Below are 17,446 nucleotides of genomic sequence, written 5' to 3'. Positions count from 1 at the left end.
ATCGCACTAGAAAATCTATCAGAAGTTTTCTGCGAAGAGATTACACGAATCTGATTCGTTATTCCTGACCGCGATTCAAAATCACAGACCGGAATTTTCTCGGGCAGAGGACAGGGAGGGGACGGCCGAAACTTTTGAGAGGCTAGGGTTCGATTTTTGCTTCTCAAAAATTATGAGCTGTTGTGTGTAATTTCTGTACTGAAATAACTTATTTATAATGCAGGCCACTAACACCTTAGGGCCCATTAGTCATAAGCTGGGGCCCGACAAGCAAAGCCCGCTCGTTCAGAAATTAATATAAAATTCATCGTGACTCCGATTGATGAAACGATTTCACCAATGTGCACAGAAACCATTTCTGCACGTTTTAAAGTCAAAATAAATTTTCCTGAATCCGAATTCAGTGGTTTCCAAAAATGTCCATCCCTATGTCATTTTAGGAAATCCTACTCCCTTACTCTTATTTAAGAAGTCCAACTCCTTAGTTCATTAAATTTAACTCTTTAAATTTAACTATCTCAACGGGGATTAAAACTCCATTACACTGTGTGACCCTCAATGGTTCAGGGATACAGCTAGCCGTGGGCTCACAACTCCTTGTGACTCGGAACAACACTTTCCGACTTGCCCAACGAATCATGGTAAAGCGCCTAGCAACATCGCCCCATGATTCCCTAGGTATCACTGATAGTGCCTACAAGAACCAGTAGATTTTGGTTAGCGTACAGTACGGTCCCTTCATCCAAATATCCCGATCGAATCAACAACCATTGGTATATCGAGAGTCGCTCAAGATTCGATAACTATGCAATACATCTTGAAGATCAAATTAGTGACATCGCATGTGCTACTAAGAAACCATTTCTTAAATCACATCAAGTACTCTGGCCAGAGATTTGTCACACTAATATCTCCTCAGATCGCATAGGATATCCACACTCGCAAGTATGTGGTGAATCCTTGACAACAATGCATTGACTCCTATATGTGTCGTAACTGTACCCAATCTCGACACCTGATGACCCCCTCAGAGTCGGTAAACGAGTCAAAGCACAGTACTAGCATATAGAGTCTCCATGATGTTTCAAGTCGTAAGGACTAATGGTGTACAACCAAAACCGCGGACTTTATCCACTCGATAAGTGATAACCACTTGGAAAGTCCGGATAGGGTAGTTCGACTATTCATCCTATGAATATCCATTTGCATGCTTCGAACATCTCCATGTTCCCTACCAATGAAACGTGGTACTCCGCATCGCAAATGCTAGTCTCAAACTCGAGCGATCCTTATCCTTATTATCGGACGGCTCAATCGACTAGGAACGGTTTTAGAATATACAGTGACTATAAGATGTATTTCATGATAGACATCTCCATGTTCTACCACATCTTACATACACTATAGTATATTCAAGGTCTTTATCAAAACAACAATAGTATATATAACAATATGAAGTAATATAAAGTCATTGCCATAAAAGTGTAAATAATATTAAACAAAAGATTGTTTATACAAAGAGTCAACAAAGCCCATAGCCACACAGTTGGCTCACTGGGCACCCACTCTTACAGTTTTTTGGTAGACCACATAAATTTTTTGATAGACCACGTTAGACCATATAAATTTTTAATACATATATAAATGAATATAGTTGATCTACCTCATTGATATATTTTTATTAGACTGTCTCTCAGATAATAAAACTACATGAGTAGATCCGTGCCTGAAAGAGATTGTCGATAATTATATAAGTTTGACAGATAATTATATAATTTTGACTCATAATTACATAATTTTATCCAATGTTCATTTATAATTGTACATTTTTCAACAATGTATCCACTAATGTCACGAATATGTTCTATAATCGTCCATGTTTTAACATATGAATCAACTAATTTCACAAGTATGTTATATGATTGTACATATTTTAATATATGAATCCACTTATTTCACAAGTATGTTGATCCATAATCATACATGTTATAACATATGAATCCAATAATTTCACAAGTATGTTGACCTATAATCCGCGGATTGATACTTGACTCGAGATATAAAAATATTATCGATAATTATATAAGTTTGACCGATAATTATATAATTTTGACTCATAATTACACCATTTTGTTCAATGTTCATTGATAATTGTACATATTTCAACAATCCACGAGCATGTTTTATAATCGTACATGTTTTAACATATGAATTTACTAATTTCACAAATATGTTCTAAAATCGTACATATTTTAACATATGAATCCGCTAATGTTACAAGTATGTTGACATAGAATCATATATATTTTAACATATGAATCCGTTAATTTCACAAATATGTTATATAATCGTACATGTTTTAACATATGAATATGGTAATATCACAAGTATGTTCTATAATGATACATAATATATGAATCCAGTTATTTCACAACTATATTATATAATCGTACATATTTTAACATATGAATCCGCTAATTTGACAAGTATGTGATATAACCGTACGTGTTTTAACACATGAATCCGCTAATTTCACAAATGTATTCTATAATGATATATGTTTTAACATAAGAATCCGTTAATTTCACAATTATGTTCTACAATGATACATGTTTTAACATATGAATCTAATAATTTAAGAAGTATGCTCTATAATCGTAAATATTTTAACATATGAATCAACTAATATCACAAATATGTTATATAATTATACATGTATTAACACATGAATCCGCTAATTTCACAAGACTCAAACTTGAGTCAACCCAAGCATCAATTGTGTCTGGTCGACACAGCACAAGCTTGGGTCGACCCAAGATTTTACGGAGCACAAGCTTGGGTCAACCCAAACTTGGGTTGACCCACAAAAAAGGCTTGGGTCGACCCAGATTTTGTTTGGGTCAACCAAGAATATGCTTGTGGGTTGACCCAAGCATATGCTTGGGTAGTTTGCGTTGACCCAAAAAAAATGGTTGGGTCAACCCAGCTTTTATTTGGGTCGACCAAGCATATGTTTGGGTCAACCCAATATGCTTGGGTTGACCCAAAAAAAATATTTGGGTCGACCCAGCTTTTGTTTGGGTCGACCATGCTTGGGTCGACCCAATATGCTTGGGTCGACCATACATGCTTGGGTTTATGGTCAACCCAAGCATTTTAAATGCTTGGGTCGACCATAAACCTTGGATTTATGGTCGACCCAAGCATGCATCTGACCCAAGCATATGATTGTGCTTGGTCGACCCAAGCAAAATGAATGCTTGGGTCGACCAAGCATTTTTTAAAGTTTGGGTCGACCAACTTTGCTGTCTTGGTTAGTCGACCCAATTTTTTTTGGTTTATTATTTTTTATTTTGAAAAAAGTGTATGGACAGTCAAATCCTTTTTTTTTTTTTTTTTTAAAGTCAAGATCCTTATTATTTAAATAATACTCAAGGGAGTCCTATTTTTTTAACCAACCCGAGAATGAATAGAAGAAGAGAAACTTTGTGTTTTGGTCTGCTTATTTTTTTTCTTATTTTATATTTAATTAAAATTTAAAGAAAAAATCAAACACAACATTTTTACACAACGGTTCATTAAAACCGTTGTCTTTGACTTAAAAAAACACACAAAGACAACGATTAAAAAAACCGTTGTCGTAGAGTTCCATAAGCACGCACATAGACAACTAAAAACCGTTGTCGTAGACTCCAAAAAACACGCACATAGACAACGGTTAATTAAAACCGTTGTCATAGGCCATAAAAAACCCACTCATAGACAGCGGTTTTTTAAAACCGTTGTTTTTGACACATATAAGACAACGGTTTTTTAAAAACCGTTGTGGTTTTTCATTAAAATACGACCAACGACAACGGTTTTTGTAAAAACCGTTGTTAAAGGACAAAAGACAACAATTTGTGTATAAAACCGTTGTCTTTTTAGTGTGGTTAATTAACATATTTGTTGTAGTGTGCCAAAAGCACTGCAGCTCCCCAAGTCAAGCGTACTCGACCGATCAGACAACCTATTCAAGTGGACTTTGATCTGGAGGATGAGGTTAGTGACAATGCTCCCTTAGCTCAAGTATTCGCTCATCCCTCTCCATCCCAAAAGGTAAAAATGGCTCCCAAGCTATCTCACCCAAAACCAAAGTGGATCAAGTTGCTATCTACAGTTCACACCCCAACATCTCAACTGACCACAGCAACCACTGAAGTCTCAACATCCGAAACACTACCTACTCACCCAATCCAAATTCCCCAAGTAAATTCCGAACCAATTTACAACACCATTGTTACCACATTACCCATTTCTCTGCCCTCACCGAATTCATCAGTTGATATTGCTGCCGTCATCAGTCAGCAGATCTTTAGAACACAAGAGTTGGTTGTGAAGACCCAGATTCCTCCACCAAAAGGGATCACTATCCAGGAACCCTCGTTCTCTGCACTGACCACAACTTCAACCGACCCTCAGGGCAAAGGAAAAGCACCTCTCATCCCATTTCAAAAAGCCCAATCGGTAGGGAAAATGGAGGTTCTTATCATTATTTTTAACATTCTTCGGGCTGTGCGGTTCAAACTACAGGAATTTGATGAATGGGTGAACTATCGTCTGAATGCTTCATATTCTCAGATCTTGCTTGAGAATAAACTGGAGTACCTTTCCACATTGGAAGACAAAATGTTCATTCTCACTGCCACATCAAATCTTGACACAGCACTCGGCAGATATAAGTTGGTGGATGTTCAGCTCCATGATAGTCTCGCCCGATATATTCTTGCCAAAAGAGAAAAGAATTATCAGCCGATGAGCAAAACTGCCAAAGATGACACTGAAGTCATCTTACGTCTTAAGCAGTTAGTTGATGTCACTGACACCTTTTTACAAGAATATCGGCTCAAATACTCCATCCCACTACCGGACGACGAATACATACAGGCATATAACAACGAAGTTCAGGCCATGATCCCTCTTCTAGATTCTCATGATAACTCGGAAGCATCTGACTTCGTATTCTCAGCAGAGGAACAGGAATTTATTGATGCACAAGACGAATGTCCCTTGACATATTTTTCGTTTGCTTCCTCATCAGCCGCTGAACCTACATCAAGTGCTGATCTCATCACAGATCCTCAACTGATTGACCCAATCACAATAGTTGCTGGTGATAATCTTCCTGAGATCCCACTCACATCAGTCTCAGATGTTATGCAATCAATTTTTGATGATGAACAACCAACATCTCCTCTTCTGGAGATTCATTCTGAAGACTCGCCTCAACCGACGACTGACGGCTCGCAGCCCTCCAGTCCAATTCACCAAACAGATCAGGTGATTGGCATCAATGTCCATTCATCAATCGATACCACCAAAGTCTCGCCTCAAAGAGAACAAACTGCTACACTTGCTTCAACTTCAGTTGCTGACTCCGAACCAGTGAATTATGCTTTGGAATGCATCGTAGAAGATTTTTGCGTAACCACACAGCGACTCAGCAATCGTATACAAGGACAAGACGCTAGCATTGACAACACAAGATCAACTATTATGTCTCGCCTTAACAGTTTGTCTTCTGAACTCGGCAGATGCGTCACTGAACTGAAAAACTACAAAGAACGCAATCTTTGAGCTATGGGTACTATTGCCGAACAGGTCTCTCAAACTGTTCGACGCACAAATGAGCATACTTCAACGCAAATCTCAATTCTTCAGGCTGATTTAACCGCTCATATCGACTCCCGTATTGACACTTTTCAAACCACTATCGGTGCTCAACTAGGAGAGATCATCTCTCATCTCACCCGTGGTGATGTCAAAAAGGGGGAAGTATCCGGAAAATCAGTTGACACCTCTTCACAGAGAATGCAAAGGAAGTAAGGTACATTTTATGTATATTTTATTTACTTAACACAATGTAGGTGTAATAGGTTTTCACTGCTACTTATCAATGATTGCTTGTAACATTAATTGTTCAATGCAATTCATCTTCGCAATGAATTCATTTCGTCTTCTATCTTCTTTAAATGATTTTTGGGGCCTAGGTTTTGTCATCACCAAAAAGGGAGAAATTGTTGAATCCTGACTTTTGGTGATAACAAAACAATACTTTGTTGTTTAGTCGGCCGCCATTTATTTGTATAAGCAACTACGTCAATCGAACAAAGACATATCTACCGACGTCAGCCAAAGCATGCAAAGCAGCTACGTCAACCGAACAAAGACACATCTACCGATGGCAGCCAAAGCATGCAAAGCAGTTGTACGACAACCGAACAAAGTACACATCTACCGACGTCAGCTAAAGCTTATCAACCAACGAAAAATGCAAAGCAGTTGTATGTCAAACGGAACAAAGACATATCTACCGACTGAGATATCTACCGAACTTCAAATACAGAAAGCTATACACTACATCTCGAAGTTACAGTTTTCCAGATCTTAGAAAGTGACAAGACAACTGAAAAGCAAAAGGACGAAGCATTTAAGGATTCATCTGATAAAATGAGAAAGCCTTAAATAGCATTTAATGTGAGCGACACATTGAATAGACAATTAAAGGCACTCCCAGTACGAAATATTCAGAAAGCTTTGTCAGTAGGGAAATCCTACCGTTGGACAAAGAAGAAAGACGTTGAAGACTAAGACTATATATATCAAAGCCTCTCTAGACAGAATATACGACAGAACACAACACAACGCTTATTGAAAATCTATCTATCTGAGCTCTCAAACCCATCTTGAATACTCAACCGCTCAAAGAGAAAACCCTTAGCTTTAACAGCCTTATCCGATCTTCAAAGAGATCTTTTTCAAGGGTTGCTCAAATCCAGATATCGTTTGAAGAACGCTACCTGATGCAAGGATTTGAGAAGTCTTAAGTCCTCGAGAGACTAAGACAATCATCATCACCATCTGAAGAAAAGCTTGATAAGAGCTTTAAATCTTATCACTGTGAATCTAGGAGTTCCATATTAGGCATTGGATAAGTCCTAACTTGGATCGGGTGTATTGCAAGATGTTGTAATAACCAAAGTCTTCTAGTGAATCCTTCCGAGGTGGAAGAAGGGGTGACATAGGAGATTGAGCTCCGAACATCCAAGAAACATATCTGTGTCTACTTACGTTATTGCATTGCATCATTCCATGGATATCATCTAGCATATTGAAAGCTATTTCCGCACTAATCATAATTGCTCTTATATTTCTAGCAGGCTAAAAGAAAATTGGTCGAGTGAACTAACATTTACTCAACCATATTGCATTAGATTTTAAAGACTATCATTATTGTGTATTCACCCCCCTCCCCTCTATACACTATATCGATCCCCAACACAATGTGTTACAACTAACGAAGGACTTAATCAAAACCCACAAGACTCCCTCTTGTTCATGACACCTTAATGAAGAACACGTTTGGTGAAGTCATTTGGCGAGCACCACTCGTCATGATCCGCTTTGCTTGAAATCCCTTCAAAGTCGCAGATTGTCCTTTCCCGAGAACATCACCTTCCTCTCCCGAGGAATGTATCAAGCATCAATTGTAATCTTGTATCACCATAAAATGCTCAAACTATCAACACATAATATATTTTAGTTATATTCACTCAGCTTGTCTTGCTTTCTATCAGAACACACAGTAGAACATGTTTTTGATTTTTTCACTTGCAAGTCCACTCCAAAATCACGTTCCACACCCTACTTATATTTTTCTCTCCTGTAGATATCTTATCACATCCATTCAAGAAAGAAAATCACACAAATAATATCATCTAAGCCTAATCAAGACAAATTTGATTTTTAAAACAACTCAAAGGATAAGGCTAACAAGATGAAATATTAACAGCACTAAAATAAAAAGATAATATCACCACAAGATTCAAAAGATAGTGTTCCAAAGCAATCCAAAAAAAATACTAACAAAACTAATTTAAAGATAGAAGTTCAACTACACAAAATACCATCGGTCAACAATCTCCCCCCTTTGGATTGTTTTGGACACAAGCTTTCAAAAAATATTACTCCCCCTTTGTGACGAAACATTCAAAGCAGCACATTCTGTTTGCGTGTGATGACAGTAGCAAGAAATTCATAAATCTTCCCCTGTTGATGTATGATCTCAACTTGTTGGCCCAAGATTTTTTCAAGTTTGACATCCAAGCAAGCAATTGAGTCCCGAAGTAATTGAATCTCAGCACCAGTATTTGTAGAATTATCAACTTGAGGAGAAGTTGTGTTCTTAGAGGTTTGAGCTTGAGCAGATTGGTCATCCCCCTGAATATCAACTGGATGTTTGCCTTCCAAAAAAATATCAGTGAGTATATGGACTTTTGAAACAAAAATACAGAGTTCATGATCCAGTCTAATAGCATGTTGTGACTTCATAATGTCACAAATCAAAGATGGAAACACTAAATGAGTACGAGAAGAACGGATGTCGGCATGAGACACTACCGGCTTAAAGATAGACTCACCTAACCTGAGTTGCAATCCTTTACCAACTCGAAACAGAAACCGACCAATTTCTTCATCAATGGTCATGACATGTGATGTGGGAAACCAGTTACACAATCCAATCTACTCAAAATAGCATATTTGGAGGTGAGAGTAGAGCTACAAGGCCTAGACTCCCACTTTGTGGGAACACCAATAAGTTCAGTAACAACCTCATCAAGATCAATGTCTGTATCAAGAATATACTCACACAATTCATCAGATTCAGCATGTGAATGACCAAAGTACTTATCAATAATAGTTGGAGTGAAATCAAATACATGACCCCGAACATAGACCTTATGATAGAATGGTGAACCAGCAACCGAAATTTGTTGGGATAGATTCGCATAGAATTCATAGACAATGTCCATGACATAGGAGTTGGGTTTAGTGACTGTGAGCATCTAGTTTTCTTTCAATAACAAGTCAGTGATAGTTCCTAAAACACCCCATTTTTTATACCAAATCCTTTCTGCAATAATTGGATGTGTTGACATGCTACTCCATTTGAATCTATTTGCTTTGCTAAAGAAAAAAATGTGAGAAGGCCTGTGAAGAGTCATACCTGAGTGTTCTCGAGGAAGTATTGTTAGACCTTCGTGAAGCCATTCTGGTTGTGCGAGACTGCTGAGCTTGTGTAGAGATACCAGAGCTCGTGGGATGTTGATGCTTGTCTCGAGTCCTGACATCTGAAGTAGCTTTCTTGGAGGGTACACGAAACTTATTACTGTCACCAGGAGAGCATGCTTCTTTCATTTTCTTGGTAATTTTGGACGACTTGGAAATTTTTTCTTTGACACTAGCCCGCGTCCGTGAAGAAATTGAATCGACAGGAAACATCAATTCGCTTTGTTTTGATCTAGTACCCTTAGTCTCAACTGACTTGTGAGAAAATCCAGTGTCTTTGTTTGGGACTTTGATCGAGTCCATATCTTGAACGGGTTCTTTGAGTTCTGACGCCCTAGGAATTTGAGATGAATTCATGTGATCGGTGGTCGGGCTCGAGGGATGCGGCGACGTCCCTTGCGATTTTTGCCTCGGAGTTGGCTTAGTTTGATAAACCACCATATCAAGATAGGGAGAAATAACTGAAATCGGTGTTGGAGACAACATTGGATCTCCGTTCTTGACCAGTCGACGACGACGATGAGAGGTAGGAGTCCACAGTGCCCATCTTGAGTTGGATTCATTGCCCTGTAAGCCTTTGAGAGATCTTTGACCTCTTGTGTGTACCATGATTTGAGCAAGTGAAACTGAAAAATTCTGATTCGGCCAAGATCAAGCGTGATAGAGGAAGAGATACGCAAAATTAAATAATGTGAACTAAAAGCAGATAGGTTTAACGGTGGTAGAGGAGAGAAATAAAGGCCCAAAAATATCCTCTAATGATCCAATATAATAGACAAAGCACATTTAAAGGCCCAACAAAAATAATAATAATCACTTTGGGCTCACAAATTCAAGAGTGAGAAATACAGAGAAAAACAAGTTGTGTGAGAGAAAAAAAAATTATAGTAGAATATATCTCAACAAGTTTATATTTCACGAAGACCTAACTTTGTCAATTTTTTTTATGAGAGTGAAATGTCAAAGAGAACCACTATTCTTGTCCCAGAAAAAAAACAGAGAATCCAGTTCAAACTCATAGCCAAATTACAGTGCATTAGTAGCTCCCACTCTAAAGCAACAACATTCACCTGGGTTGTTTAGGTAGCGTTTTCCCAATTATGCACTTCAAATTTTCTCAATATTTTTTTTTCACTTGTTGGTAGCTCACACTCTAAGAAAACCGTCCATTGGGTTTTTTAGGTAGCTTTTTCCAACCACCACTTATGAAGTATATTTGAGATCACATCATTTTTTTTAATAAAAAATTGGCCAAGAAAGTTTCTAGAGTCACTAGAGATTCTCTTTAATTAAATGTTGAGACTAGTAGTCAGGTTCCCTATGTCACACACCGCACACAAAAAGAACTTTTAGTTAGAAAAAAACGTGATTTTCTAAACTTGAGAGTACAAGAGAAAATATCATATATCACACACACCCAAAGCTTTTCTAAGTGTTTCAAACTTCACAGAATCTAGAGCCTTAGTGAATATATCTGCAATTTGTTTCTCTGTTGGAACATGTTCCAAAACAACCTTTTTACATTCAACCAAATCACGTATGAAGTGATGACAAATGTCGATGTGCCTTGTCCTAGAGTGCTGAAATGGATTTTTAGAGATATCTATTGCACCCATATTGTCACAATAAACTACTAAAGCATCTTGTACAATACCATAGTCCTCTAGCATTTGTTTCATCCAAAGTAATTGTGTGCAGCAACTTCCAGCAGCAATGTATTCAGCCTCAGCAGTTGACAAAGAGATGGAAATTTGTTTCTTACTATGCCATGAGACCAGGTTACATACCACATTAAAGCATCCTCGGGTTGTACTTTTTCTGTCATCCGAGTTTCCAGCCCAATCTGCATCACTAAATCCTACCAGACAAGTGTTAGTATCCTTAGAGAACCAAATTCCATAGTTAGATGTACCATTAATATAGCGAATAATCTTCTTGACAGCCTTCAGATGATTTTCCTTTGGATTGGCTTGATATCTTGCACAGACTCCTACAAAAAAAACATATGTCAGGTGGAATTGCTGTGAGATATAACAGGCTATCAATCATGCTTCTAAATAATTTTGTATCTACTGAGACTCCATGTTCATCCTTGGTCAATTTTTCTATTGGCCCCATTGGAGTTTTCATGTGTTTTGCATTATCGAGTCCAAATTTCTTCACTAGATTCCTTGCATATTTTGTTTGAGAAATGAAGATCCCATCCTCACATTGTTTCACCTGTAACCCTAAAAAGTAGGTTAATACTCCGACCATGCTCATTTCAAATTCAGCTTTCATTTGATTCACAAATTCATCTACTTCAACCTGCAAAGTAGATCCAAAAACAATGTCATCGACATATATTTGAGCAATAATAATATCAGAATTAATGTGTTTGATAAACAGAGTTTTTTCAACTCCCCCTCTCTTGTAGCCCCTGCTAGTAAGAAACTGAGTCAGTCTCTTGTATCAAGCTCTTGGAGCTTGCTTCAACCCATACAGAGCTCGCTTGAGTTTGAACACGTGATCAGGATGATGCGGGTCCTCAAATCTTTTTGGCTGCTCAACGTAGACTTTTTCATTCAAAAAACCATTTAAAAATGCACTTTTGACGTCCATTTGATATAGTTTAAAATGAAGAGAGCAAGCAATAGCAAGAAGTAATCTGATAGATTCAAGTCTAGCAACAGGAGCGAAGGTTTCTTCAAAGTCAACTCCCTCAATTTGATAGTAACCTTGAGCAACGAGTCTAGCCTTGTTTCTAATAACTGTGCCAACTTCGTCAGATTTATTCTTATATATCCATTTGGTTCCAACAACATTGAAATCTTTCGGCCTGTGAACCAAGACCCATACGTCATTTCTAACGAATTGTTCTAATTCTTCATGCATTGTATTTATCCAAGCATCATCTAGTAGAGCTTCCTTTACATTTTTAGGTTCAAATTGAGATATAAAGCAGACATACCTGACCATGTTATCATACCTTCTTCTTGGCACATCTCGAGTTCGTATACCTTCGTTGGGATCACTGATTATTGCTGAGGAAGTATGGTTCTTTTTTATTCTGGATGAAGGCTCCTTTTCAGAAGTGAATGGTTGATCCTTAGATTGCTCATTAGGTTCGTATGTATTCTGCAAGCTTTCTGTCTCATGTGATGTCCCAACAGGTTCTGAAACATCTTCTTGATCAGAAGATTTTTCATTGATTTCTAGTGATTCTACCATGAAATCTCCTACTTCATCTTTGGTCGAGTATTTACTCAAGTCATTCATATCATCAAACACAACGTTAGCTGGTTCCATTATGGTTTGAGACCTCAGATTGTAAATACGATAGGCACGACTATTAGTGGAATAGCCGATAAACACACCTTGGTCACTCTTAGCTTGGAACTTACCCCGATGTTCTCGATCATTGAGAATGTAGCATACACAGCCAAACACATGAAAGTAGTTAAGGTTTGGCTTCTTACCTTTCCAAATTTCATACGGAGTGTTTGTGATACCTGGCCTCAAATAGACTCTATTTATTGTATAGCATGATGTGTTGACAGCTTCTGCCCACAGTTTCATTGGAATTTTCTTTGAATTTAGCATGACTCGAGCCATTTCTTGAAGCGTCCTATTCTTCCGTTCAACAATCCCATTTTGCTGTGGAGTCTTTGGGGCTGAAAATTCATGACTAATTCCCTGCTCATTGCAAAATTTAGCAAACATAATATTTTCAAATTCCCTCCCATGATCACTTCTAATCCTACCAATGATGCACTGTTTTTCATTCATGATCTTGACACACAATTTTTTGAAATAATCAAAAGTATCAGATTTTTATTTTATAAAGTTCACCCAAGTAAATCTAGAATAATAATCAACACACACAAAAACATATCTTTTCCCACCAACACTTTCTACTTGCATAGGTCCCATAAGATCCATGTGAACAAGTTCAAGTAATCTGGTTGTTGTGAACTTGTGTATTGCACTGTATGGAGCTCTCGTTTGTTTCACGAGTTGACAAGGTCCACAAATTCAAGGGACTTTCTTTCCTAGCTTTGGTATTCCTCGAACTGCTCCTGCATTCACAATTTTGATCAGATTGTCATAATTCAAGTGACCCAATTATTTATGCCAAATATCAATATCACCAGTACTAGTCTTATGGCACAAAACTAGGGCAGATTTAGAAATTAAGATGGATAAGATATAGCAGTTGTCCCCAGATCTAGATCCCTGCAAAAACACAGACATTATTTGAATCAAGTACTTCACAACCATTTTTATTGAATTTCACATGTAAGTCTTGGTCACAAAGTTGACTAATGCTTATGAGATTTGCTTTGAGCCCTTCAACATGTAGCACATTCTTGAACTTAGGACATCTTGGAACATTAAGTGTTCCTTTTCCTAATACTCTTCCTTTCATGCCATCACCAAAAGTTACTTTCCCTTCTTTGCATTCCTTGTATTTTGTAAGAAGTGAGAGATCGCCTTTCATGTGCCTAGATGAGCCATTATCAAAATACCAGGAGTTGTCAGAATCATTTTGCATAGAAGTATATGCTACATAATAGTTCAAATCGGATTTTCTAACCCAAATCTTCTTACCCGAGTTTTGAGGGATATTGGTTCTGAAATGCTGTCTATATGTTTGATATATAGAGGGCAAGGTTTTTCTTATTCTAAAATCTCTGATGTAATCATAGCATTTTGGTCTTATGTGACCAGATTTTCCATAGTAGTGACATATGGGAATAAATGTCTTACCTTTATATCCATGACGATGATTCATTCTTGTTTCTTTCACAAATTTAGTTCCTGAAGATAAACTGTTTTCTTGATATCCTAGCTTAGTTTTATCTCCACCATTTCTTTGCAAAGATAAGACATGATCAAGATTAGCGGTTCCTACATTAAACATTTTAATGCGCTCTTTCAAAAAATTAAGTTCATGTAGAGCATCTGTTAATTTTATTTTACTCTCTGCAGCATCCTGTTCATGTTCCTGAGCCACTATCTTCCATTCTTCTTTCTCACGATCAAGCAACTCCGTTTTCTTTACCAATTATGTGTTCTTTGTACATACAATCTTCCACATACGATACATTTTTGAATATGCCTTCAACACTTCAGTTTCTTCTATTTCATTTCCACTGCCTTCATCATCTTGTGAGTCAGTTTCAGATTCAAAATCAAATATTTCGGCCTTTGTTTTACTGCTTGTTGCGACATCAGGTAAGACGGGTTCTGAACAGTGAGTTTTCAGCAACTCTTTCCCTGATAGATTGGTATGAGCAGTTAGTGCAACATGGTTGCTCACGTGTCTGTCTGTCTCATCTTGGATTTCTTCTGACTCATCATCACTCCAAGTATAGTTCATGGCCTTATTCTTCTCTTTGATGGTATTTGAACATTCTACTTGAATGTGTCCAAAACCTCCACATGCCCTGCACTATATTCCTTTGAATTTGTTCTTCTCTTCAGTGCTACCAGCATCCTCCTTGTTTTTCCTGAAATTTTGAGAATTGTAATATTTGTTAGCTTTAGATGGATTCCAGGTTTTTCCTTGATTTTTCATTCTTTTCAACACTTTAGTAAAATTTTTGGTAAGTAAAGCAAGTGACTCAACCAAATCATTTTCATTTTCAGATACATCACTTCCCTCAATATTTTGAGTTTCGGCTTTCAAGGCAATCCCTTTGTCCTTTCTTTTCTGCTTAAACTTCAGTTCAAATGTGAGCGGTGATTCCATTAGCTCATCCAAACGCATGGAATCAATGTCTTTGGCTTCCTCGATTGCTGCAACTTTCATGTCAAATCTTTTTGGAAGCGAACGTAGTGTTTTTCAAACGAGTTTTGCATCTGAGTATTTTTCTCCTAGAGCAAATGCTTCGTTAAAAATATCACACAATTTCGTTTTGAAATCATTAAGAGTCTCATCCGGCTCCATCTTCAACTCTTCGAACTTGGTAGTTAGAATTTGTAGTTTAGAAATTTTAACAGTTGTTGTCCCTTCTCTCCAAAATATTCCAAGCGTCTCTATGAGATTCACAAGTAGATATTAGTTTAAACTGATTAATATCAACAACAATAAAAATGGCATTTAAAGCTTTTGCATTAGCCATTCCAAGTCGTTCTTCATCTGCAGTCCACTTATTTTCTTTCTTCAGTTTGGTCTCTTTTTCTTCATCTACTTTTTCCATTGGAGGAGTCCATCCTATCACAATAGATCTCCAGGATTTTTCATCAACAGATTTAATGAAAGCTTTCATTCTTGCTTTCCAAAATGGGTAATTAGTCCCATCCAAGAGTGAAGGTTTGTTCATAGAACCTCCTTCTCTTCCAGAATCCATCTCTGCAACAAAAAAAACACAGAATAATTATTCGGATCTCACTTAGTACTAGGTAAAGTGAACCTCTCTGATGCCAATTGAAATCTATGTTATGATTGCAGTTGTTTACTTTATATGGAGTACACAATAAAAAATATGTAGCAGAAGAATAAAAATAAGAATACGAGATTTTTAACATAGTTCGGTCAAAAGACCTACGTCTACGAGGTCATGCCCAGATTTCAAATGATTTCACAAATGTTTCAATGTGTTACAACTAACTAAGGGCTTAATAAAAAACCACAAGACCCCCTCTTGTTCATGACGCCTTAATGAAGAACACGTTTGGTGAAGTCATTTGGCGAGCACCGCTCGTCTTGATCCGCTTTGCTTGAAATCCCTTCAAAGTCGCAGATTGTCCTCTCCCGAGAACATCACCTTCCTCTTCCGAGGAATGTATCAAGCATCAATTGTAATCTTGTATCACCATAAAATGCTCGATATTTCAACACAGAATATATTTTAGTTATATTCACTCAGCTTGTCTTGCTTTCTATCAGAACACACAGTAGAAAATGTATTCGATTTTTGCACTTGCAAGTCCACTCCAAAATCACGTTCCACACCCTACTTATATTCTGCTCTCCAACATATATCTTATCACATCCATTCAAGAAAGAAAATTACACAAATAATATCATCTAAGCCTAATCAAGACAAATTTGATTTTTAAAACAACTCAAAGGATAAGGCTAGCAAGATGAAATATTAACAACACTAAATGATAAGTGCAATTTATGCACTTAATTTATATATGATTTTTCTTGACTTTTGTGATGTATCGAGTGGATATTATGTGTATTAGTTGTTGTTTTTGTGAGTTGCAAGGATTGGTGCAAAAGTAGCAAGAAGAAGCGGAAGGATGCATTATATAGTATCAACTTCAGAAAATTACTGGGAATTATTAATGCATCAAAATCCAATCTTCACCGTCCAGAATAAGGTTTAGAATGTTTTAAAGCTACTGTCCAAATTTCAGCTCAATCCGACGGTTAGATAGTGAGATATGATTTTTTGAAAATTGTCGCGCGATGCAAATTTTCTAACCCCAGAGGCATGCGCGGGCGAGCGTCAGGGAAAATTTTGAGCATCCGGAGACAGAGAGTCATGCGCGGGCGCCCCTCTCTTCAGGCGCGGGCGCGCCATCGCAAAAGTCAGTTTTTTGGATTTTTCGGGAGGGAAAACTTTGGACTTTCGTGGGCTTTTATTTATTGGATTTGAAACACATATAAAAAGAATTTTTTTGCACACAATTGAAGGAGAAACCGCCGCATAGAGAGAATCACATCAAGGATCGATCGAGAGAAAATTTTGAAGACTTTGGAAGAGAAAATTCTGCACAAGTTGGAAGAACATCAAAGAACAAAGATGAAGATAGATCGTCCGGACACGGAAGATCGAATATTTGGATTTGTTTTCTTTCTCTTGAATTTATATTATTGATTTGATGTCTAGTTTCATAAACATGATTTGCTATGTTATGAATTTGAGTATGAACTAAACTTTTTAAGTCTAGAGGTTGATGTAGCCTGGTCAAGACATGTATATGAATTATTGATTTTAATGATTTAAGTTCATCTAAATTAATTGTGATTCTAGTTTTGAAAGTCTTTTCAATTTACTGGCCATAAATTGATTTGTCATATTTATTCAGAATCCGGCACTCGGGAGAGGGGATTTAGAATAGGATCAATAGAATTCATACTATTAATTGTTTATTTATCTCGGGAGAGCTTATAACTTTAATTGAGCCTAGAAAGAACATTGTTTTACACATATCACTACAAGTAGATTTTTAATAGGGATATTGGAATCGATCTGTGATTGATACATTCTATTTGATACTCGGGAGAGGGAAATAGTATAATCTATGTGTTCTTGGTTATTAATTGAAATGAACTCATGAAAATAGATTAATTATGAATGAATATTTTCGAGACCAGGTGAAATCAAAACCTCTAGAC

Source organism: Henckelia pumila, chromosome 3 (genome assembly GCF_033568475.1).
Source record: "Henckelia pumila isolate YLH828 chromosome 3, ASM3356847v2, whole genome shotgun sequence".
Classification (NCBI taxonomy): domain Eukaryota; kingdom Viridiplantae; phylum Streptophyta; class Magnoliopsida; order Lamiales; family Gesneriaceae; genus Henckelia; species Henckelia pumila.
Note: the sequence above shows the minus strand (reverse complement) of the source record.